Below are 26835 nucleotides of genomic sequence, written 5' to 3' on the forward strand. Positions count from 1 at the left end.
ATTGTATATTCTTAGCTGCTCTGTCATAAACTGTATATGCATGGATTTATTTCTGGGCTCTCTATTCTATTCCACTGATCTATGTGTCTGCTTTTACACTAAGACCATGATGTTTTAGTTACTATTGCTTTGTAATATAGTTTGAAATCAGAGGGCATGATGCCTCTGGCTTTGTTCTTTCTCAAGACTGCTTTGGCTATCCAGACAGGATCTTTTGTGGTTCCATACAAATTTTAAAATTAGGTTCTATTTCTGTAAAAAATACCATTGGAATCTTGACAGGGTTTGCCCTGAATCTGTAGATTGCTTTGTGTAGTATAGATATTTTAAAAATATTAATTCTTCCAACCCAATTCAAAACCAGCTCTGTCAGATACCAGAGTGTTATAACATTTCTGCAACTAAGATCCTCTATTAGCATCACCATTTGGGCTGCTAGCATCACCACTGTCTGCTAGAAGCTCTGAGTATTATTTTTAATGTTTTCAGCAGTTCGTCAAGATTATCCTCCTTTTGGAGATGAGGGAAATGAGGATCAAGGATTTAAGTGATTTTGCTCAAAAGCTTAAGCCTGTATGTTTTTAGCATTTGAACTCAAGATTTTCTGTTAACTACTAAACTTACATTCCCTCTACTATACCACTACTCTGCCATACCTAGTATCTAGCATCAACTGATATGGTCAGTAACATGTACAGCTAACCCTGGAACAACATGGGTTCAAACCGCACAGGTCCACTTATAAGTGGATTTTTTTCCATTAGTACAGTACAGTATTGTAAAGGTATTTTCTCTTCCTTATGATTTTCTTAGTAACATCTTCGTTTCTCTAATTTACTATAAGAATACAGTATACATTACATATAATATACAAACTATGTGTTAATCGACTGTTTGTGTTATTGGTAAGGCTTCTAGTCAAGGCTATCAGTAGTTAAGTTTGGGGGAGTCAAATGTTGTAAGTGGCTTTGACTGTGTGGGGGTCAGAGCTCCTAACCGCTGCACTGTTCACGGGTCAAATACAATTAATACGGAAATGCACACAACTATTAAACTATGTATCTGTTTACATTTGTAAGCATTCCACTGAGGCTGAGAAACTATTTGATTGCAAGAGACTTAGGTATGATTCCAGTCACACCATCCGGAGAAACACTAGCTTGCCATACAACTGTCCCAGGCAACTGGGACAAGGACTCAGGGTTTCCTCAATTCTTACCCACCAGACATCATAAAAATATGTGTATGGAAATTATTTAGCAGAAATCAACAGGCATAATATGTGGCTTACATTATTATACAAAACATGTCAATGCATTCCAAGATATAGACAACAAGCATATGAAAAAATGTTATCTCATCCAAAGATATATGATAGTTTTAACAGATTTAACAAGTAATTTTGTATGCCCTCTTAGAATTTAAAAGGACATCTTAGCATTGTTTCAAATAGCCTTTTTCTTTAAATCAAAAAACAAGAGCTATTTAGTGAAGTTTAAACCAATGCATAACTTTTAAGTACTACACAAAGCTTTCTGGTTATGTTAGCACAAAGAAGAAATGCTGAACTAAGACTCTCCCAAGAGATTTTGCTAACTTTTAACTTTAGAGAAAACAGTAACTGAAACCCACAAGTCATATACACGTGGCCTTGCTCTCATGATTTTCAGATCATAACCACAGAAATCCAAATGTAGTAGATACTGTCTACAGGCATTCAACATTTATTCCCACCTCCACTGTCTCCTTCCCTATATCAGAGACTAGAAGGCTAAAAAGCTCATTTCTCAGGTCCCTTGCCATGGGACTTTAATTTTTCTTCCTTCTGTATCTATATGCCTTGTGTTTCCTTTTTTGCTTTACTGTGCTGACTAGGATAATTCTGAGTAAGAACAGTGAGTGACCATCCTTCCTTATTCCCAATGCTAGGCAAAAACATTAAGTCTTCCACCAATTATTATAATTACTAGCTGGAGGTCTTTCATAGATACCTCTTATCAAGTTGAGAAAGCTCCTACTTTTCTGAGTTTTTATCGTGAATAAATGATGAATATTGTTAAATGCTCTTTCTAATAAGCCTACTGAGATGATCATACAGGTTTGAAGAATTCTGTGTAGTTTGTTGATATTGTGAATTATACAACTCATCTTCAAATGAAGAAACAATCCTGCATTTCTGGAATAAATGGCACTTTAGCATGATGTATTATACTTTTTATATAAACTTTATTCAAGTTGCTAGTATTCTGTTGAGAAATACCTTTGTTTTTTTATATCAGAGTAATAATGGCCTCCTAAAATAAATCAGTGTTCTCTTCCTTCTATTTTCTGAAGATTTTTGTATATAATTGGTTTTATTTCTTTCTTAGTAAGTTGGTAGAATTCACCAGTGAGTCCATTTGGGCTTAGAGGTTTCTGGGGGGAGGGGGTGTTTAACTACAAATTCAATTTCTTGAATAAAGAGCTATGCATGTTATCCACTCCTTCTAAAAGGATTTTTAGAATGTGATGTTTAATTTCAAAATATTTGTAGATTTCACATATAATCTGATACTGATTTCTAGCTTATTTTCGTTATAGTCAAAAAACAGACATATTCCTGAAAAAATACCTGTAAAGTGAAAGCATGGAAATCAAATTAAATGCCTTGTGAATTTGATGAAATCTGTCCATTTATCTAAGTTATCATAATATTCCCTTTAACTTCCTTTTGTAGAATCTATACTGATGGTCTCTCTTTTCTGATACTAGAAATTGTTGCCTTCTCCTTTTTTTCCTGATTAGGGCAACTACAGGTAGATCAATTTTATTGATCTCATTAAAGAAACTCAGCTTTTGGTTTCACTGATTTTTTTTCCTACAGTTTTTCTGTTTTCTATTTCAATGATTTCTGCTCCTATCTTTGGTAACTGCTTCTCTGCTTGTTCTGGGCTTAATTTGCTCTTTGCCCTCTAATTTCTTAAGGTGAAGGTTTAGATTATTGTTTCAAAACTTCTATTTCCTATTATAATCATTTAACATTATAAATTTCCCCCGGAAGTACAGCTTTAGGTGCATCTCTTAAATTTGGATATGTTGTATTTTCATTTTCATTCAATTCAAAATATTTTCTAATTTCCCTTGTGACTTCCTCTTTGACCCATGGGACTTTTAGAATGTGGTATTTAATTTCAAAATATCTGGAGATTTCACAGATAATCTGATAATGATTTCTAGCTTAGTTTCATTATAGTCAAAAAATACAGACATATTCCTGAAAAATTACCTGTAAAGTGCAAGTATGAAAATCAAATTCAATTTTCTGATAGTAAATTAATGAAATGATTTGCCCACAGCCAAGGAGAGACAGAACTAAAGATTAAGTCATCCAGCATCCTTTCCTCTAAAGGATATTAAGAGCATTATGTTCTCTCTAAAACCCACCTCAAAATCAAGAGACTTGTCATTTTCCCTTCTACTCTTCCAAAAAAATAAATAAAAGGAAGAAAAAGACAATTTCACAAAGAGCATCTCATTTGATTTTTACAACTCTATAAAACAAATGATAGACATTTTGTACAAGGAAAATGAAGCTCAAAGGAGTAACCTGCCTTACTGGTTTGGCCATGTCTCATTACTCTTGAATTAATTCCTTGAAGATAAAGCAATATACATAATTTAAATCTCTAAATAATTCAAAACCTCATTTCAGCCACTGTTGGAATCAACATCACCTCAGTTCAGAGTAAGCTGTAGTAAAATCCACCTAGGCTTAAGTTTTATCATCTTGACTGTTCATATCCATTCATTATTAACAAAAATCAGATAATAAAGAACCAGTTAAACCCCAAGAAATAAAAAGTAAATGGGCAAAATATGTAGGAAGGAAAAATTAGACCCCAGTTTAATAAGTCATAAACTATATAGCCATATTTGTTTTTCACACAAAAATTAATATGAAATGAATATATCAAGTTATATTTTTTCTCTTTCAAATTCTTGAACTGTTGATTAGGATCTAAAGCTCTAAAATATTATCTGCTGTTAATATTTACATATTAAAATATATTAATATGTAATATTTTGAAATATTAGAATATTTTATAGTATTCTATTTCAAATTAGAATTCTGAACTATAATGTTACAGAAATTAAATGGCTTTAAAGGTAAGAGGCACACATTCTTACCGTATAACTGTTGACTTACGGGCTGCAGAAATTCCCCTCAGGTAGCATCACCACTTTGGCTCAGATATCAATAGTACAGCAGTCAAAATTAAAACTGAAAAAAAAATTTCAATAACAGTAAGTAAAGTGCATTCAAGTCTTCAAGAAAGTCTTAAATTCAAATTTCACATTTCAACAATTTCATTGAGGGAGTTCCAATCCCAGAACTAGTTTTCTTAATTAGTTTAAGCAAGAAAGCTAATAAGGTATGTGAATTCCTGTATAATTCCAACTCCCTATCCTGGAATAAGCTCTGAAATTAACATCAAGAAATCACAGTAAATAGCTAAAGGGCAGAAAAACAAAAAGCCAAGTATATTACAGGTATATTCAACTGAACTGCTCAGTTCATAGATTCAACACACATACATTTAAGGTTTTATTACTGCCCACAATGAACTGAACATTGATGATTCACACAAGAACGCTATCAGACAAGAGCTTCTGTATCAATTTTTCACACAAAAATAATAAATTCAGCGGCACCTGAATTTAAATACAGGTGGTGCAGTCAGTTGAGCGTGGACTCTTGGTTTCAGCTCAGGTCATGATCTCAGGGTCTTGAGCTCCACTCAGAGTCTGCTTAAGACTCTTTCCCTCTCCTCCTATCCTACACCCCCCCAATAAACAAATAAATCTTTTTAAAAATCTATTTAAATTCAATAAAAATCTTGGTGATCCCTTTATAAATACTTTAATAGAACATATGTGGATAAAACAGTAACAAAGATTTAATACTTGCTGAATCTACCCTAGAAAGCGTTTCCAGAATAACTGATATTCAGAACGGCAAGACTGTAGAGCAATCTGATATTGTTTATCAATGCTCTGGAGCTAAGCAGTACCAGAAAGTATAGAATTTCCTACCCAAACAGAGTTATGGTTTATTTAGGAAGAATACGCAGAAGAAAAATTTGGTGAATATCATTCACTAATTCAGCAAAAGTTTACCAAGCATCTTGTATGAATAAGTCTCCCCACTGTAAGGCAACAATGCAGACACAAAAATGAATAAGAAAATGCCTGCTCATCAGAGAACTCACAGTCCTGTGATGGTGACCAATGCCTGCCAATAATTACAATACAATAAGGTAGCTGTATGAGAGCAAGAGCGAGGCGGTGGAATGGGATATATCCAACAGTCTCAGAGGACAAGGAGTAGGGAGGAGTGAGGCCAGGCAAAGGCCGTGCAGGCACGGGAAAGGAGGACTGTGCAATTTCCAAATGGGAAAGCAACTTTGAGTCTATTAAAGAGGATTCTCTGCATATGCATGAATTATATGTAGGCCGGTAGATGAGAACCTACACAGTTAAGACTGTCACTACCATTTGGAAAGCAGGGAAAAAAACAGATCATTCAATGATCCTCTAATTTATACACATCCCACTAGTTTGCTTATTTAAAATTAAAAGCAGCACATAATTTTCTTCCCCTTCCTTAGGAGTAGCTGTACAGCAAGCTCTTGATTATGCAGAGTAAAAGCAAAATGAGTTTTTCCTAAGTAATTTGCATTAGTGATCACCTTATTTCCAAACACAGAGAATTAGCCCTAGGTTTTTGATTATCCAGGTCAAATTTTACCTCTATCAGATCACCTTATTTGCATGATTCTGAAAGTACCTAGCACTCTACATTTCACGTTAGAGATGGTTCTGTCTAGCTAACTGTGAAGGAAAGGGTCTGACGTGTGTTTTCTGGATGACCGTTTGTGTTTAGCAATCATGTGTTAATTCTTCCTTTGGGAAATACAACTATGAGTTTTCCCATTTGCCTGAAATGCTACGTACTGTTAATCTGTTAATAGCTATCACTTGGTGAATGCTTTACTCAGGATTAAGCACAGTGCTCACATGTCACATACATTTAACTTAATCCGCACAATGCAGGTAATATCTGTCTCCATCAAAAAATGAGGAAACCGAGGCCCAGAAGGTGACATGTCCAGGATGACACAGCTTGTAAGAAGCAGGGTCAGGACCGGTGGGTCTGGCTGCAGTCACTCTTCTGAACAGCGGTATTAGACAGCCTCCTTGTGGACACGTACACACGCATTTTTCTTTCCTGCTCTGCCGCTACCATGTCTTACTTAAGTCAGGAACCATCAAAGTCTTGAAGAATCAACTAGACTTTGTGAATGTGTTGCTTAATTTTACAAGGTAGAGCATATCTTTAACTCCTTGGAAGCTACAGTTTAAGGCTATTAAGTGTGAAACCCAGCACTTCTACTTAGAGGTGTCAGGGAAACACATTTAAATGCAACACCAGAACGGAAATTCTATTTATGTCCCATGGTTAAGCTCTGGGTGGTGCTGAAAATGCTTCTCCGTGGCCGTGGTCTAAGAGCACAATTGCCCTGTCATTTCCTACCACAGGCCTGCATCCATGATGCTCCCCCAGCATGAACGCCTTCTTCTCGCTTCCGCGCATCCCAACTGTACCTAGCTTTCAGAATGCAACCTAGTACAGCCCCCTCCCCCCATCCATTCAGCTCTCTAGCTGCTGAACAAACATTTATTGTAGTAATGTGTCAGGCACTGCGTGTGTCCTCACCCTGGAAGATCAAGGCCCAGTCCTTCAACCCCAACAACCTCTTGGTCCACCAGAAGAAAACTGTACAAACAAGGAACTAGTATTCAGTGTGATAAAGGTGTATACATGGTATTAAGAGAGCACAAGGGAGGGAGTGGAGCCACCGAGGGAAGGGGGTGGCAGGAAGGACATCATAGCCCCGGTAACAACATATATTTGTATATATTACAAATATATTACAGATGATGATGACCTAAAATAAGACAGGAGAATTTTTTAAAGGGAACAAACCTGACAGACATAGATGTTGGGTGATGAAGTGGAAGGGATGCTAGGATGTCTCTCGGAAGACAGAGCCAGAACCACTAAGGCAGCTCTGTCCAGGAATGATGGATGTGTTTTGTGGATGAACACCATCCAAAATGGCAGCCTCCAGACGCACAGAGCACTTGACTGAGCACTTGAAATGTGGCTAGTGTGGCTGAGGAACTGAATTTTTAATTTTATTTCATTTTAATGAATGTTAATTTAAATAGCAACACAGGGCTAGCAGCTACTGTACTGAACCGTGCAGCTCTTAACAGTTCAGGTTTGAGATACTAAATTGAGGGGTTATTACCAGTAGGGGAAAGGAATAACCAAGAGAAGGGTATATGAACACTCAAATATTTGTTGATTAGATGAATGAACAAGCCAATGAACAGAGAAACAAACTGGATGATCCTTAAGGACTCCTCCCTTTAAAATTTCATTCAGGGGATGCCTGAGTGGCTCAGTCAGTTAAGCATGTGCCCTTGGCTCAGGTCATGATCCAGGGTCCTGGGATTTAGCCCAGCACTGGGCTCCCTGCTCAGTGGGGAGTCTGCTTCTCCCTCTCCCTCTGCCCTGCTCATGCTCTCGCGCTCTCCCTCTCAAATAAATAAAATCTTAAAAAAATAAAATAAAATTCCATTCAAAGAGGTACTTACCCCTGCTCCTTCGGGTTTTGAATACTGCTTTCAATATGATGGCATCAGACCTCAGTCTAATTCTTAAAATACTGCTAAGTTAAAACTCCTTATGCTATTCAGTGTAAAAAACAAGAAAAGAAAAAAAATGGAATTTTTGCAAGGAATGATCACAGACCAAGGATAATCAAGCCAGGGTAAGTAACTACCTAGTAAAATGTGTCCAAACACATTTATGGATGAGGATCCAACAGCTTTATGATGAGCTCTGGTCATTACAAATATATTACAGACCATTCACCTCCTAAGCAGTTCAGCTGATGTTCAATTTACATTCCTCTATACTGTGCTGAGAGAAATGACTGAATTTAATCTCACGAAACACCTAATTTTGTTCTACAGAGCATTTTAAAAGGTCAATGATAATAAAGCTGTCCCCAGTAATATGCCCTTCTATCTTAATTATCCACAACAATCCAAGTCAATATGAGATAAATAACTCCGCGACATGAAAACGTTTAACCTGAGAACAGGTTGTGTCCAAATGACTCACTGTTAATCTGCCAATGTTATCCTAATCTGATTGTACTAGGCTTTACTATTTTGGTCCTTGCCATCCCCCTACAGCTTCCCAATTCTAGTTTTCCAGAAAGGAGAAGCTGTTCCAGAGAGCTGTTGCCCTGCCGCGCTTTCCAGGGCTACCCCGTTAACCAGACTCAAATTCTAAATTCCTCCCTCCCCAGGAGATCATGTCATCAGTAAGAGTTCTTAACTATTCACATATAAAGTTCTATTTACAAGATTGTTAGGCATTTTAGAACCTGTAGCCGCCATTAGCTTCAGAGGAACAGATCTCATCAGAATGTCTAATATGAATGTCTTTAGCTAGAATCGTCTGACAACACGGTAAAACAGCAGTCCTGTGTCTCCCCTCGTTGGCCTCTCAGGTTGGATACCTGTGCTCCAATTCCCAATGCTGGAACAGTCCTACGTCTTTGAAATCAGAGCCGGTAGGGACACACTCAGTTGGCCCCACAATTCAATTCAATGTATGAGTGAGTTCTTTTGTAGAAGGTAAAAACAAAAACAGTAAGTACTAAGACAAGGTCTTGGCCTCCAGCAAGCTTTATCTGGTGGGAAAGAGTAAATAAACACAAAAAATATGAAACAAGTCTGAGAAGGGATATTGCTATGAGTAAGAGAAATAATTGCAGCCAGCTGACATTCACTGGTCACCTAGGTGTATCACAGTCTCAGCCAGGTTCATTTTCATGTATTTAGTAATTACTAAAACCACATTAATTATGAGTACAAATGAAAAATTCTCCCCGTTTTGAGTAATCTGTTCATTAAAAAGTACTTATTCCAGACCTTAATACAAGGGTCATAAAACAGTATTTTCTTCCCCTTAACTTAACGAACAGTGTAACTACCTAGTAAAATACAAGGAATGAACGATCAATTCCTGATATGACTTTTGCAGAGATCCACAGCTGGTCCACACCTCTGGGCTAATAATGGTCAAAGAATCGAATAGCCCAGATAAAGATCTGGGTCCTGTCAACCACTCATCAATCCATTCAAACACTTACTATCTCACTACGCATAAGAAATACAACCATGAGTCAGACAAAGGTGAGCCTATATATGGAAAGACACCTCACCGCAAGTTCAAAAGTGCTAAGTGGCTAGAGATACGGGCAACATGCGGTGAGAGAAAAGGTTAGTAGCACCTGCAATAAACAGGAAAAGACTTCAAATCTGCATGGGGCTCAAAGTGACACCAAGAGACTGATTCCTATCTTCTGAGATGCACAGAGTATACAAAGTTAATATAAAGATAAATGCTGTATCATCACTTAAATATTAGGACATCATGGGGGAGTCAGGATCAGGAGCAGTAGATCCAGAACTTGCTCATAAAATGAAACGCATGTATCTGCCTACCTGTCTCCAGGGAAGCTACGGGAAACTCATGGGCAAGCGTTAGAAGGGGTCGAGATCCATCGCCCCCAGGCAGCACAGAGCTCTCCTCCACCCTCCCCCTCCCTGTACCCACCTGCCTGAACACTGTTCAGAGAGAGGGAAGCCTTGAGTTTGGAACCCCACTCGTTAAGAAACACTATTTGAAATAAGGCTTTCTTTATATTCAGTTAAAGCCTACATCTTTTTTTTTTAAAGGATTATTTATTTATTTATTTATTTGACAGAGAGACACAGTGAGAGAGGGAACACAAGCAGGGGGAGTGGGAGAGGGAGAAGCAGGCTTCCTGCTGAGCAGAGAGCCCAGTGCCAGTGTCGATCCTGCACTGGGATCATGACCCGAGCTGAAGGCAGACGCTTAACGACCGAGCCACCCAGGCGCCCCTAAAGCCTACATCTTTATAACTGCAAACCAACGCTCTGTTCTGCCCACTGAAACCAAGCAGAATCTACCACACCCTCAGCTCTGCAAACATCCAAGTATCTGAAGGCAGAGTTCAATGTTCCTGTCTCTCCAGTCTTTCCCAGGTGCTCTCTGGCCTGTCCTTCAGGAGGTGCAGTGCTCAGAACGACACATACCAGATGTGGCCTGAGGGAAGCAGCACGCCCTGCCCATCGACGCCACCAGCCTGCCAGTTTGTTTTACTGGTTCTCTCTTCTGGACGCTGCCGCCACGCTGGGCACACTCCTCCTTAGGAAAACTCCTCTCTGCCCCGCCACTCTGGAATAGGATCCCCAGGCTGCCCTTCTGCAGGGCAGCCTCCACCGTTTCTCCCAAGCTGCAATCATGCCCTGAGCCCTCCACTCCTGAGTTTCTCTGCACCTGCCTCTCCCTGCTCATTGGCCCTCCCAGTGAGCAGACTCAGGTCACTTCCACTACAAAGCATTTGTTCAGCTTCCTCGTAGCATCCACTTTCCCCTTCTCCGTGCCCACCAACCAAAGGGGCAGTACTGAATGCCACAGTGCAGTAGGCTCTCAAGCCCGAATTGAGCTCCCACCGACAACATCCCCCCACTTACTTACACACTCCAACATTCCAGGCAGGTTAGTTAAGCCTACATTTCCTAAACTACAAAAAATAAGACTGTGGGAGTTACGTGAGACACTCCAGGCCTTGCACGTGATAAGCAACAAAGAGGACCAATCACTGCTGTTACTACTTACTACTTCCCCCCCACCACCATTAATTACAACCTGTTCTCCTCCACATGGTCACGTCCACCAGGACGTGCATCTTTATACCCCCAGGACTTCGCAGAGAATCAGGTTCACAACATCCTCTTGAGCAATGTTTGGTCCAGAAGAAAACAAAGAGTGAGCGGATACATGAGCACACAAGAACCTAAAACCAAGATGATCGAAGACGTTCAGATTTAGTTCTATTCTTAAATTTGCCTAGTTATTCATTATCACAACAATGCACTGAGCTGCTAAGAGATCAAATAATTTAGAGGTTGAGATGTTCAGAAATTCACAGTAAACAGAATCCATTTTCAGAGGAAAAATGGATTATCTAGTTGTATGGTGCTTCTGCCTACTGCAAGTCTTGAGGTTTTTTGTTTGATGTTTTTACTGTTCATGGCAGAGAGGTCTGGCCCTGGGCAGCCAGCCACCTGTGAGCCCTAACACTTTTGACCCCTACCTCCACTCTTCATTATGAAAATTTTTTTCATTTTCATTTTTAAATTCCTAGAACCCAGCTCAGTGCTTGGCACACAGTCCACACTCAAAAAACATCTGCCAAATAAGTGAATTTTCTTGAATGCTTAGGTTAAAAAAAAAAAAAAAATCACAATGCCTCTTCCTGACCTCCTTCAACCCAGAAAGTTGGACTTGCCTTGTGTCCAGTGACCTTGTATTGGCCCCATGGGTCACCACTTTAAGTGCTGGGCTTCACCCAAGCAAAGAGCAGGAGAATTTGGGTCAACAGAGCACTCGTTTCAATTCAGCCAAATGGTTAATGAGCTTCTGTGCAAGGGGCATAAAGAGATAAATAACTTGCTCAAGATAAAATAAGGCTTCCAGCTTGAGGAAAGACTGCTGACTACGACAAAGTGTTTTAAATGCTGTTTAGCAACATTATGGAACAATCTACAACCATTAAATACAAATGTGGAGTGGTACCAATTGGCACCATCAGGCAGTTTCTTTCAAGACACTCAGAGACAGCCTGAGAGTGCAGGAAAGAAAGGAGCAGGCAGGACAGATGCAGGAGACAGAGGGGACAAGGGGTCTCAGTGGGGGAGTGAGCTGACCAACAGGAAAGGTGGGAAAACGGGGAGGCCAAGGGGTCCCTGAAGATCTGTTCCAGAATTTTGCAGACAACAAGAGATGCAACACTCGCCCATTAAGACATCCCAGAATCCCAGAATTTTTCAAACTTCCTTTCTTAAAAGTGGGACACTGTGTCCTTGGCTGATGTTCTGGCACTTTTCCTGTTGCTTGTGACCCCACAAAGATGACAAACCAATGACTGTGGGGAGGGCCCTGAACATAATAGCTTAAAAGTTGAAAGAGATCCAATTCAAGGGAAAGATTTTTTGCCTAAACGACGTTATATTTTTCTCTGCTTTAATTACTGAATCCTGTAATTGGAATTCATCACTGATTCAAAGAGATGCTAAAAATAGTCTGTTTCAGAATGTAGAATGAGAAGCATCATGTAACTTTGCTACTAAATGGACTTCTATTTTTTTCATAGCTCAGTAACTTACTCTTGAAATAGATTTCCTCTTTTTATTAACCAAAAATGTAAAACACTTCAGATACACATTAAACATTAATTTTCAATACTAATTATGCTTTATAAATTTATAAGTGAAATCTCAGACATATACTAACCTTGCTTAAAAAACAGTTCCTTGACCCTTTCCCTATAATCATGACCTTCATGAAACACCTCTGACTGATGAGTGCAATCTCATTTACATGTGAGAAATGAAGTAAAACAAAGCCTGTTATCCCACAGGCTCTCCACAGCACATGGCAATTTGAACCCACTGTGCCATTTACAAAGGGCTTTCTCAAATGAATCATCTCATTTAATCTCCGCAACCATCCTGATACAAACAGGAAAGGCAGGAATGTTTTAATTATCTTACAAATTAGGAAGCTAGCGCAAAGACTGAACCAGCCCATGAAGGTGGGGGAGACACTCACCTCCATCCTCCTTGGATCCACCTCACCTTCAGTCCCACCTTGGATTCCAAACTCAGCTCCTTCAAAGACATGCTCTGTGGCCTCCACCGGGTTTCCCGGACGCTCCCCCCCCCACCGCCCCAAGCCCAGATTCACCCCTTCCCCCCAACTCCAACAGAGCTCACATCTGCTTCCCATTGTGGTTTGCCTTGGGATGCCCATGCTCTGTCTTCTCAACTCAATTAGAAGCCCCGTGAGGGTAAAAACTGAATCTCCTATTTCTTTCTTTTTTTTTTTTTTAAGATTTTATTTATTTGACAGAGAGAGACACAGTGAGAGAGGGAACACAAGCAGGGGGAGTGGGGGAGGGAGAAGCAGGCTTCCCGCGGAGCGGGGAGCCCGATGCGGGGCTCGATCCCAGGACCCAGGGATCATGACCTGAGCCAAAGGCAGACGCTTAACAACTGAGCCACCCAGGCACCCCTGAATCACCTATTTCTTAATGTCTAGAATCATGTACATAACAGGGACACACTGAATTCTTTTTTATGATGCCACCTATCAAGGAACCGTCAAGTAGACAAATGTCTCTCTTTTCCTAACTTTTCAACAATGGCCTTGCTCTTCCCTTTGGCTCCACCTTCCCAGCTGCAACTAAGAAATTCCTGGAAGCCATTCCTGGGCCATCATAAATAAATTTTTTTAAAAAAGAGGTTTTCTTAACAATGATTAAAGTTGCTTTACTCTTTGGTCTGAGTCTCTCCTGTTCTCCTGTACCTATAAACTGTCCCTGGTTTCTAACTGCATGTTGGTTTGTGAGCACCTGTGAACCTGACTCACTCGTCACCTGTGTTTTTATTTCCTTCATTCCGATATTCACCTGCTTTCTGTCCGTGCCAGGCCTCACACCGTTAACTTCCAGCTCTGCTGACCCTGCCTTTCTCACCCATCCTCACATCAACCACAGTCCAATGCTACCACAGACCCCACCCAGGCCCCTACCCAGGGACCCGCTGGCCTGCCGTGAGTGGTCAAGAGAGGGAGAGTGCCTTATTTTTAATCTTTAGCTTCTCCCTGGAGTTCTGCATTTCCATAGCGATTTCAAGAGGAAGACAAATGTACCGCAGGTACCAGTGTCAGCTGCTCTGGGCGCCCCATGACTCTGTATCCTTCCGCTTCAAACGCACACGAGACATTAGGACAACTTAATATCTTACAGTCAGCAATCAACATCCTGTTGGAAACCAAACACATCAAAACCAAATCAGGGTTACCGTTCGGTTTCATGAAATATGCTGAACCTTAAATCTGGACAAAGAGAATTGTTACAAAAACGCACAGAAGTACTTAGGAAATCTGTGCGTTATCAGATGGAAACAGCAGATGTAAGTGCTGCATTGCAGAGGCCTCTTTTTTTTTTCATTACCATGACAATTTTTACATATTCCAAAATCAAAATCTATTTCAAAGCTAGCTATGTAATACTAAACCTGACATAAAGATTTCATGTGCCTTTCAACAAGTACCTTCAGTTACTTGTTTTCCCCCTTGAGGATAAATTATAGTACCAGCCAGTATAACAAACGGGTCCATAAACTTCCACCCCCAGGGGATCCTGTGTGTTCAAAGAAGACTGACTAACACAGCAGTAACATTTTATGGCGCATCTACACTCAATCCCCTTGAGCCTCTAGTCAAACCCTAATGTTCACTATATCTAAAGTAATCAGGGAGCTGAATGGCTCACTACCAGACTACAAGAATACCACACAGCTTGTGACAGAAGACAAACACAAGGGGAAAAAACCATCACCACCCAGAAATGAATATAAAACTTCAGTCACCTAGAAAGTAACTTATTGCCAAAGAAAATATTTCTAGCATTAAGTTCTGTCTGCTCTTAATTAAAGTAGTAATCATTTAATTAGTGGCATCCAATATGATCTTGGAGAAAATGTTTTCTGAGGACCAACGGCTGCATGATAAAGGGGAGAGAAGAGAGATGTGAGCATTGGAGACTGGGACTCCATGCCTGGATCTACCACCAGAAGCCGTGGACTCTGGGGAGGTTATTACTGTCTGGGCCTCAGTTTCCCCATCTGTAAAATAAGGCCAACAGAAACGCCCCCCCCCCCCTTTAGAGTGTAAACATGAGGGCAGGATGAGTCATGTTGTCAAAGAACACAGCAAGGAGGCAAAGATGTTTAATTAACGGCAGCTACTACAGAAAGCTAAACTCACACTTGTTGGGCACCTGTCACGCACTACTGTCACAACTGGGCAGTGTGACTTAGGCTGCTATGGCAAAGGGGAAATGGAAACACCACGGGACTTGTGAATGCAGAGGACCTTTCTCATTCTCCTCACGTGACTGTAGTTAACCCACCTGTCTGCAAAGGACAAAGCGGATGCTTGTGGCAAGTGGCCAACATAGAGAACGTGCCCCACCCAGCTCTTGTTTGGGGCAGGTAGAGACAATGGGCCAATTTACCTACTGAAAGAAAGGGCATGGAAATGTGGATATTCCAAACAGGAGGTATTTTGATATTTGAAATCCCGATGTTTATTTCACTTAACAAAAGCTCCTTTACTTTTGTAGTTTGGGGTTAAGTTTGAATTCTGCCTGAAATGCTAGCTGAATCTGTCAACCCTGAAGTCATGAAGATGCCAAGATCCAGATTCTGTTCTGTTCTTTCCACCACCCACTATAATCCCAAATAGTTGACATCACCCTTCTCTCCAAATCGAGAAAAGCCCACTCTCCCAAAGACAGACCTCAAGTCTAAAGAGCCTTTCAAGCACAGGGGTCCTGATTAAGTGACTGACTCCACATATACAGTAAACTGAGAGAATTCAAGTGGCAAAAACCTATTCAGGGATTGTCAGCTGACTTGAAATCAAAATGCACTCCAGCAAGTTTCATATCCAATTTTATCTTCTCCCTTCACAACCACGGAGATAAATGAAATTCCATGGAAATTTACTAAAATAAATACTACATAATTCAGATACCAAAGATGTATAATGGATCTATTTTCCTGTGTCACAAATACAATGAGATTAAATACTATTTTTTATCAATCTCAATGCTTAAAATAAATGACCCTTAAATCTTCCTAATAAAGTGGCCAAAATCCACTGAAGGCAAGGTAATGAGTTACCAAACCTAAAAACCTAAACTAACAAAATCATGCCATTTCAAATATATCATGGCCCTCCCTTACTACATAACACACAACCTCAAGAATTTTCAACCTAAAAGAACTGCATATTGATAGTCTCTATCCTGCCACCAAAAAAGCCATCACCACCACTACACAGCACCTTCCTGCAACAATTAAGGAAAGGAAGGAAGACAGAAGTGGGGAGGTGGGAAGAGACTTGCAGAGGAGAAACTGACAAGATTCGCTGGGTGGCCCACTTCTTCCTCAGAGGTCGGAAGTAATGCAGAGCGGGTGCTCCACTCCTTTTCTGCTGATGACTTGAACACAAGGAGATTAAATTCATGCAAAAAAGCACTGAAAACATCTGGCCTCCAATACTAACCCCCAACAAAACAAAGAATATCCCAGCTCCAGTAAACACTGTGTGATTTCTTATTTTAAATACCTTTTTTAGTCAGGACTTGTATTATGAATTCTCTGCTGGGCTGAAATGTTAACGAGGACTGTATCACACAAGGGCATTTAGAAAGGAAAAGATGAGAAGCATGCTAGCTGACATTTACTGAGCCTGCAAGGCCAAGCCAGGCACGCTGCTCAAGTGCTCTACGTGCTTACGTCTTTCACTTGATCCTCGTAACAACCCCCTGAGGAAGGTGCTAGCATGATCCCCATTTTACAGATGAGGAAACTAGGCAAGAGAGAGATTGGCCCACGGTCACACAATACATAGTGCGGTTGAGATTCCAACCTAAAAAGTCTCTGCTTCCAGAGATGATGCCTTTTAACCACTGTCCACCTCCTTTCATTTGAAATTAAGAATGTCACTGTAAAGAAAACTCAGGAAATGAAAAGCTATCAAATTTCTATCCCACTCACCTTACTGTGCATTCCACTATTAAAGGTAAATTTCAAAATCTCTCTCTCCAGCAATCCTACGTAAGCCATTCAAGCTCTGGGAAGTCTACTATGGACTTCTACATTCAGTACATCACTTAATCCTTAAAGTCTGAAGAGAAGGGCAGAGATAGGTATTATACACCTCACTTAACAAATGAGTACCTTTCAGAGAGTAGGTAAAACTGAACATTACCACAAGCTTCTAAGTGGCAAAGGCAAGGTTGAACTCCCAGGCCATTTATAGTAGATGATGCCTTCTTTGGTCTAAATGAATTGAATCCCGTGGGATAACTGTAACTTCCATTCCATAAAATTACAGAGATGGCTCACCCCAGGACTTACCAAGGAAGCATCCTTCCTGAAGGATCCTGCTGGGCTTTAGATGGTGCCTGCCAGGGGCCCAGGGGGAAACAGCTACTCTAACAGGAGCAACAGGAGAGTTGTCTGAACAAAGGCAATGGGAGCTCTGAGAATGTGGAAGGAGCTGCCCCCCAAATACATAACTGGCTCTAGTTCTCTAGGGCAATGATCCACAAAGTGCAGGGCACCAATGGATGGGGGGGGGGGGGAATGGAGACACAAAATGACTGAATAGGGAGAGAGAAAGGAAATGAAGCTTTACTCATAGTTAACATATGTAAGACATCAGGTCTTCCTGTGGACAACAGGTCAGCAGTCAGGTGTCATACCAGGTATTACAGGGGCCAAGGGAAGGCTGCCCCAGGATGGGCCACTTTGGCATCAACATTATTTTGACTAATGAAAACCTAGCAGATGGGGGGGGGAGCTCTCTGCCTCCCCCTCAACTGCCTAAATTTACTTTGGAAAGGAGAGCCTGTACCAGGAAGAGAGCTACTAACAGAGACTCCCCTTTACCTAAGAAATTGACCTGCATAATAGGGAAACCTTTGTTTTTCCAAACATCTCCTCTCACCTTCCTGCTAATAGCCTTCCTCCCCTTTGTATCCTCAGGCGCTACCCCTCTCCTTAGCTCATATAAGCTTCACATTGCCTCACTGTCTTTGCAATTTCTTGTCTGTGTGGATTCCCCTTCTGTATGCTATTGGATTTGATTTTTTTTTAGATCTTATTTATTTATTCATGAGAGACAGAGAGAGAGACAGAAAGACAGAGAGAGACAGAGAGAGGCAGAGGGAGAAGCAGGCTCCCAGAGGAACAGGGAGCCCAATGCAGGACTGGATCCCAGGACCGTGGGATCACGATCGGAGCAGAAGGCAGACGCTTAACCCTCTGAGCCACCCAGGTGCCCCAGGCTTGATGTTCTGCAGGGTGTCAGTCTACGGGGGTCTAGGCAAGTGGAATTACAAACCATTTTAACCAGTTTCAATGAAACTAATTCTCACAAAATGGAAGAGGAGTGTTAAAAAAAAGAGATTCCTGGAACAACAAAAGGATTAAATCTTGATAATCAAGAATAAACTAACAAGAAAATGGCAAAGTTGATATTTGTCCTCCTGTCAGCTAGATGAGTTAAATACAATCATAATCTAAACAGATCTACAAGAAATTAAATTTTTTTCAGTCATCAAAGCAATGAACTGAAATACACGTATATCCACTATCAACAGTATCAGGTGAATACAAAATTTTAAAAATTTCAAGAATCTTATAATGTTTAAGGTCTTAAAATGTGAAAAAAAGTTCAATAAAGTGGTATATGTCTGTAATTTGTAAGATGTACATATATTGGGCTTTTGTGCTCATTTTCTTATTATGAAATATATAATCAAAAGGTTTTTAAGACCACTGCTTAAGGAAACAAAATGCCTAAGAATCAGAAATTAATAAAGAAGCTATTGATGCTTCATTAGTAAAATGTTAAACATACCTATAGCTAAGAAAAAAATTAGTAAAACAATTTCCATAACAATGAGCATAAGCTGAAAAAAGCTATAAAACCACAATTTTCAAAAGAAAAGAAAAAAAAAAGAAACCCATTAAAAAAAAAAGCTCTGAACAGAAAGAAAATGAATCAAAGTAAATACCAGATATTCACAAGGCCTTCCAAGGAGACTGGTGATCCACAACTGTTTTCATCCCTAGTAGAGTTACAAGAAGAATCTGCCATAAATAAGGGTAAGAAAATACCAGCTGAACTGTTTTTGTTTTTTTAAAGATTTTTATTTATTTATTTGAAAGTGAGAATGAGAGAGAGAGAGAGAGCACATGAGAGGGGGGAGGGTTGGAGGGAGAAGCAGACTCCCCGCTGAGCAGGGAGCCCGATGCGGGACTCGATCCCGGGACTCGAGGATCATGACCTGAGCCGAAGGCAGTCACTTAACCGAGCCACCCAGGCGCCCACCAGCTGAACTGTTAACCAACATTTTTTTTTTTTATATTTGAGAGAGAGAGAGAGAGAGCGCGCGCACAAGCGCACGAGTGGAGGGGAGGGACAGAGGGAGAGGGAGAAGCAGATTCCCCACTGAGCAGAGAGCCCTACATAGGGCTCTATCTCAGCACCCTGGGATCATGACCGGAGCCAAAGGCAGAGGCTTAACTGACTGGGCCACCCAGGTGCTCGTTAACCAACTTTTAATGTCTACCCGTGAGCCAGAGTGTTGGGTTAGAATCTCAAGGAGCCCAAAACACATGGCAAGTCCACACTCACCTGCCAACTCTCTCACTTGGGTCTTTACCAAATACATATAGACAGTGCACATAGAGATAGAAGACAAGAGTTGAGAGACTCCCTATCACAGACTCCTTATCTCCCTGGATGCAGAGCAGCTGGAAGAAAAGAGAGCTGAAAAAGTTCCTCTAAAAAACAGGACAGGGGTGCCTGGGTGGCTCAGTTGGTTAAGTGTCTGACTCTTGGTTTCAGCTCAGGTCATGATCTCAGGGTCGTAAGATCAAACCCCGTATGAGGCTCCATACTGGGCATGGAGCCTGCTTTGGATTCTCTCTCTCCCTGTCCCTCTGTTATCTCTCACTCGCTCTCTATTTAAAAAAAAAAAGTTAAAAAAACAGTAGGGCAAAGAGAGATCTCCTGAGGAGAAAAAAGCCACAAGACTGGAAAGCAAAGAAAACTCATTAGTGTCCCCAAAACTAGCAGCCAAGCTATAAAACTAAGAGAGTCCCTCATTGTTCAGAAAGTTGGCAGCCTAGGTCTAAAACACAGAGATCTCCAACGTCTTACTGGGATCATTCTGAAGCTCTGCTGAAAACAAAGCCCTGATCCCACTCTCAAAATATTTGAAGGTAATGATGAAATCAATCTAACTCTTGCTACAGCAAAGTCCAGGCCCAGCTCAATCCTCCACATTAGCAGCACAACCAAAAAAGGGACAAGCCCTTTCCTGGGGGGTAGATATTCACCAGTCTTTACTGTTTGTTACACACAATGACCAGTACACAATAAAAAATTATGGAATAAGAGGAGGAGAACATGATTCATAAAAAAGAGAAAAAAGAGTCATATAGTTTATATCTCCATAAACCCATATATGACCCTGATGTTGCAATGAGCAGACATAACCATGTTAAATGTACTAAAGAATCATGTGGGAAAGATGAACAGATGAACATGAACAGGGAAGGATTTCAGCAGAATAAAACAGAAACTAAACAGCTAAACAGAAAAGCTGGAAATGAAAATTACAACTTCCAAAATAACTACTACAATGAGCTTAACAGCAAACTAGAAACAGCAGAAGGTTCTGCAAATCTGAAGGCGGGGTGGAACCAATAATTTAAAAACAAACAAACAATAAAACTTCCCAAGATCTGTGTCACAATATCAAATGGCTCAACTACAGGTGTAACTGGGAGTCCTGGAAGGTGAGAAAAGAGAGAATGGGACAAAGAAATATCTGAGGAAAAACATCTGAGAACTTTCTAGATTGTGATGAAGGAAATCAACCTACAGATCCAAGAAACTTACTTAATTTCAAGGAGGATAAATACAAAGAAAACCACACCTAGGCAAATTGCTGAAAACCAAAGATATAGAGAAAATATCCAAAGCCACCAGAGGAAAAAAGCCACACTGAATATTGGGAACAGCAGTAAGACATGTATTTCTATCAAAAATAATGAAAATCAGAATGCAATGAAGTGACATTTTTAGAATGCTAAGAGGAAAAAACAGTCACACAGAATTTTTATCCAGAAAAAATACTTTCAAAAACAAATGCATCAAAACTTAAAACTCCTGAGCTGCAAAGACTCTGTTAAGAGGATGAAAACAAGCTACACACAGGAAGAAAATATTTGGAAACTGAATATGCAACAGAGGCCTCCTATCTAGAATATATAAGGAAATACGATAGCAGTTAAAAAAATAAAACGAACAATCCAAGTATAGAATGAGCAAAGGACATAAAGAAACATCAAAGAGGAGACATTGATGACAATCTTTATTAATAGCCAACATCAACAGTCAACATGATTAGCCACTAGGCAAAGGCAAATTAAAACCACAAAGAGATATCACTATACAAATATTGGAACAGTTAAAATAAAAAAAAAAAATAGTAATAATACCAAGTTCTGATGAGGATCCAGAGAAACTAGATTACTCATACACTGCTGGTAGGGAGGTAAATGGGTACAACTACTCTGGAAAACACTCAGACAAGTTCTTACAAAACTAAACATGCTCTTGTCATTGGACCCTGTAATCACATTCATGGGTATTTATTCCAGAGAAATTAAAACATAGCAGCTTTATTCATGATACAAAAATACCAGAAACAGCGCAAGTGTTATTTGGGTGGATGGCTGAACAAACCTGCATCCATAGGATGGTTTACTACTCAGCAATAAAAAGGAAGAACTGTTGATACATACAACCATCTGAATGGGCCGTAAGGGCATTTTGGACTGTTTTTATAATAAAGTGTTACTATGATGCAGGACATGAGATACACTGTATAATAAATGGCTCACAAACATGCTCCCAGAAGCACATTCTGAGTATATTTCTGGCTCATTTTTTTATTAGGTGGGCATAAGTACTATTTTGGATATTTAGGAATATAACAAATATTAACACTACTATTTTAACTTCCCCAAATATTTATGGATTGTACAGTGAATCAAGAAAAATGATGTCACTTTCAGTTGTTAGTATTTCTTGAACTGGGAATGTGTTCACTCCTGCAGTTTATTTTTAATTCACTTTTTGAAATTTTTAATTCACTTGACTTTACTCAAAATTGTTTTTGTAAATTAAAATGGAGCCCATCTTGCAAAATGATATTACTCAGACACCCTGAACATGATGATCTGCTCCACCTCTTATTCCTATCTTCGAACACAGCTGCAGAACATGATTTCCAGTGAAGACAGAATTGTTTATCAAGTCTTCTAAAGAAAAAGTGCCATACCCATATAGTCAGTTTTAATTAGCTTATTATCTTGGGTTTGGTGAAACCTTTTTTTTTTAATTGAGGTATAGCTGACATACACTGTTATATTAGTTTCAGGTGTACAACATAGTGATCCAACATTTATATACATTATGAAATGATCACCAGGCAAAGTATACTCTTGTCACTAAAATTATCACAATATCATTGGCTATATTCCCTATGCTGTACTTTTCATCTCTGTGACTTACTTATTTTATAAATGTACATCTGTACCTCTTAATTCCCCTCCCTCTCTGGCAACCACCAATTTGTTCTCTGTATTTATGAGTCTATTTGTTTTGTTTGTTTTATTTTTTAGATCCCACAGACAAGTGAAATCACAAGGTATTTGTCATTCTTTGCCTTATTTCACTTAGCATAATACCTTCTAGGTCCATCCATGTTGTTGCAAATGGCTGAGTAACAATCTTATATATAGGGAGCACTCTTCTTTATCCATTAATCTACTGATAGACACTTAGGTTGTTCCCATTGTAAATAATGCTGCAATGTACATAGGGGTGCATATATCTTTTTGAATTAGTGTTTTCGCTTTTTTCAGATAAATACCCAGAAGCAAAACTGCTGCATTATATGGTAATTCTATTTTCAATTTTTTTTGAGTGGCCCCCATACTGTTTTCCATAGTGGCTGCACCAATTCACATTCCCACCAATAGCACATGAGAGTTCCCTTTTCCCCATATCCTCACTAACACTTGTTATTTCTTGTCCTTCTAACTATAGTATTCTGACAGGTATGAGGTGATATTTCACTGTGGTTCTGATTTGCATTTCCCTAATGGTTAGTGACCCTGAGCTTCCTTTCATGTGTCTGTTGGCCATCTGTATGTCTTCTTTGCGAAAATGTGTATTCAGGTCCTCTGCCCATTTTTTTACTAAGGGCATTTTGCTTAACGAAAAAGATTAGTCTCAAAAAGTTACATACAGTATAATTCAATGTATGTAATATTCTCAAAATAACACAACTACAGAGAGGGAGAACAAGAAATAGGGACCGGGGGTAGGGTAGATGAGATTACAAAGAAAAAGCACAAGGAAGATCTTGTACAGTGATGAAAGAATACCACAATCTTTTGATTGTGGCAACGGTGACACAAATCTACACATAATAAAATTGTACAGAACTATACCTACACACAATGTAACTGAAAATATAGTGAACAGTGAATAAGGTTTGTAGCCTAGTTAATAGTAATATACTAATAACAATTCCCTGGTTTGATACTGTAGTAGCAGGTATACCAGATGTCCCCATTTGGGAAAGCTTGGTAGAGGATACATGGGACTGTAAATTTTGTGAAATCTCCTGTGAGACTATAATTATTTAAAAATAAAAAGAAAGCAAACTAAAGACATCTTCCAATAAACCAAAGCTAAACAGATCCGTACTACGAAAGAACTTTAGCAGTTCTCCAGACTGAATGAAAATGATACTAACCGGACCAGACAGAAGCAGAAAGGAACAACACCAAAAAGACATCGGCGCAAAGATTTTCATTAATTCAACTAGTATTTGTTAAATATCTTTTCTACAATAGTTTCTATGGTCAGTGCCATGAAATCAAGGACAAATAATACTCAATCACACAGCCTAGCTTACAAACCTATAAATGAGTATTACCAACACTGACATTAAAGATTCTGTCAATCGAAGTGCTTAAACGCTGCCTGTAGTCATACAGTCTTCTGAAGAGGAAGTTGTCACGACAAAACAGTAAGAAAGCCTTCTTGGAGCTGAATTTACAAATGAATGTTAAGTGAACAAGTGACGGACAGTATCCTAGGCCGAGTCCATCCAGCCACCGAAGGATAGAAGAGTTAAGACACAAATGTGGAACTCCAACGGTTCAACACACCTGGAGAATAAGGCAGAGGAAAACCCCTCATTACAGGAAATGATGAAGGGCAGACTGCAAGGAGGGCAAGCAGAGCACACAATCTCTGCTGAAGTTCAAACTTCACTCTGTAAGCAACCAGGAGAGTTTGAAGGAATTTATTTAGGACAGCAATAGAAGATGGGCCTTTCAAGAAGACAGCTTGAGCAGTAAGGATGATACATTAGAGAAAAGTGACATAGGAGGTTAGAACAATAATCTAATAGTCCAGGGAAGAGGTGGTAATAAGCTTAAACTGAAACAGGAGCAAAGAGCATGGAAATGAAGGGGCATGCACCAACTAGCTAAGGATAAAGAGGAAATGGGAAGGACTGAGAATCATGCCCACATTTCCAACTTGGGTGCAGACAAGATGTTACTTTCATTGATCTCAAAAGGGAACAGAGCAGTAGAGAGCAGATTTTGATGGAAAGATAATCATTACACTGTTGGGGAATGTGAAGCTGAGGTACAGGGGCATCTCCAGTATCTAGTACATACAGAGTTAGAGCCTGGGGTAAGAGGCCACACTCACCAGCTCTGGCTGTAGAAGCAGCAACAGACAAGACTGCCGAAGGGAATAAGTACAAAATGAGAAAGAAACAGCATTACAGATCAAATCCTAGAAGCTCTTTTAAAAGAGTGGGGGTGTACACTGTTATACTTCTGTTGTCAGTACATGTTCAGACTTAGATTACTTCAACTATAATTCTGTCAGTAATATATCTTAAAGGAATAAACACAAATGTGGGCAAAGATCTATAAAGATATTCTTCCTCCAATGTTATTTCCAATAATAAAACAGAGAAGAAATTAAGTATGCCAAACAAGAGAATTAATTTAAAGCAAATTAGGCTAGATCTATAAAATAAATTATTATGCAACTACCTGGGTAGCATTTCAGAAGACTTTTTAATTATGGGATAAAATTCTTATGACATTCAACAAAAAAGCATACAAAGTAGTGTCTAAAGTATTTATTGATACAAGACTATTTCCTGAATACCTATTATGTACTACTACTCAGGTACTAGGCATAAAACATAGTAAAAGACAATTTCTTGTGTTTGTGAAACTTCGATTCTACTGGAAGGTGACCCAGAAAGGGTAAATAAAAAAACTTGCAAGGGAATCTCAAATGAAGTAAATGCTAAAAAGACAAACATAACAGCTGATATAAGAGAATATGATCAATTATATAAAAATATCTGGAACTGACTTAAAAGAAGCCTCAAGATTAATAGTAAAAATAATGTAAAATAAAAATTTTAAACAAAGCAAATTTCAGGTGGCTTAGTAAATGGTCTAGAAAAATGAAGGTGTAATTATAAACAGGAAGTGCTTGGGCCCTCAATGGTTTCTCCTTCATCATCATCAGGAGGCAGAACTTCCACAAAAACTCTCACTTTCCCACTCTTGAAACCAGGAAACTCAGGAAATACAGCAAAGCAACATGCGTAAGGGAGCCTGTGCTTTTGCTGAGCTCCTCTGGGCCAAAATGAACGCCTCTGTAATGCGGAAGGTAGAAAAATCTCACATGTGAACCTTCCATCTATAAGCTAAGACAGTATTTTTTCCATTTTCCATCTTCTTTATAGTACAACCCTCCACCCCCACAGACACACACACGTTCACCTAAGAGAATTCATTCACTCACTGAACCAGTATTACATGGCAGCATGGTAGGGACTCACTTAAATCACACTGGCCCTAGAAACAGGGCTGAAGATGCTATTGAAACTTAAGGATCGCTTCCTGTAATGCAAGCATCAGACTGTTGTAATCAATCTGTGAAAAGACTAAACTGAAGAAAAGCCCTGAAAATACTGACACAGTTGTACAACATATTACAGAAACAGCCTGTGAAAATATTTTCTCTGTATCTAAAACACACACACACACACACAGCTGAACATTTATCCTCATCAAATTACCCTTCAGCAGGTAACTGATAAGAATGTCTTCGTATTAGAGACAGAAAAATGAGAAAGCATTGTATAGTAAAAATTCTGTAATTCCATGAAGAAACTGCTGAGATTCACTCCAAAAAAAAGAAAAACCCACAAAAATATTCCTAGTATTCTGAAAAGTAAATGTGATTTAAATTAATATTAACTACTTGCTTTTACAAAAAGTCAATTGTCAGAATGAGATATTATCTCATTAGAGACTGGTTAAATAAAACACTTTGCAGAGGTTTGGTGACATCAGAAACTCCATTAAAACCGTAATACAGCAAAGCTTACCAGTAGAAAGATCAGGCAAAACCCAGAACAATCTAGAATCAGTCTGATGTGGAAAGCAAAACAGTAAAACAACTCCCTCTCTCCTCCTAGGTCCTTGAGAACTACTACCTAATATGTCCTCCAGCCAGACGTCCATTCTGAAGTAACAGCTGAGTACCCTGGGATTAAAATGTAACAGTGAACTAGGTAGAGAAGTAGTATGGCATGGAGTAACCAAGAGCTACAGGCATCAACCAGGTAGAGAAGTAGTATGGCATGGAGTAACCAAGAGCTACAGGCATCATCCTTGGTGACCTCACCCAGTGATCTCATGTAGATCTGCAGAGAACTTAAAGCTCATGCAGAATGCTTTCCCTGAGTAAATTTCTAGGAGATATTTCTGGTTTAAAACCTACTCTTAAAGATGATATCTGTAGGAGTAAAAACGTTTAAAGAGAATAATCAACAATTTTCC

The 26835-nt window shown here is 39.5% G+C and overlaps 1 protein-coding gene across 2 annotated transcripts in view; it reads right to left on the reverse strand.

The window, feature by feature from the left end:
• The window catches only part of WASF3 (WASP family member 3), a 133257-nt gene that overhangs the window by 72068 nt on the left and 34354 nt on the right, over positions 1-26835 (reverse strand). For both annotated transcript variants that reach the window (XM_027590820.2, XM_027590819.2), the window contains exon 2: positions 4168-4261. The gene's annotated coding sequence lies outside the window, so the exon portion shown is untranslated. The remainder of the gene's footprint in view (positions 1-4167; positions 4262-26835) is intronic.

The sequence above is a fragment of the Zalophus californianus genome, chromosome 3, assembly GCF_009762305.2.
Source record: "Zalophus californianus isolate mZalCal1 chromosome 3, mZalCal1.pri.v2, whole genome shotgun sequence".
NCBI lineage: Eukaryota > Metazoa > Chordata > Mammalia > Carnivora > Otariidae > Zalophus > Zalophus californianus.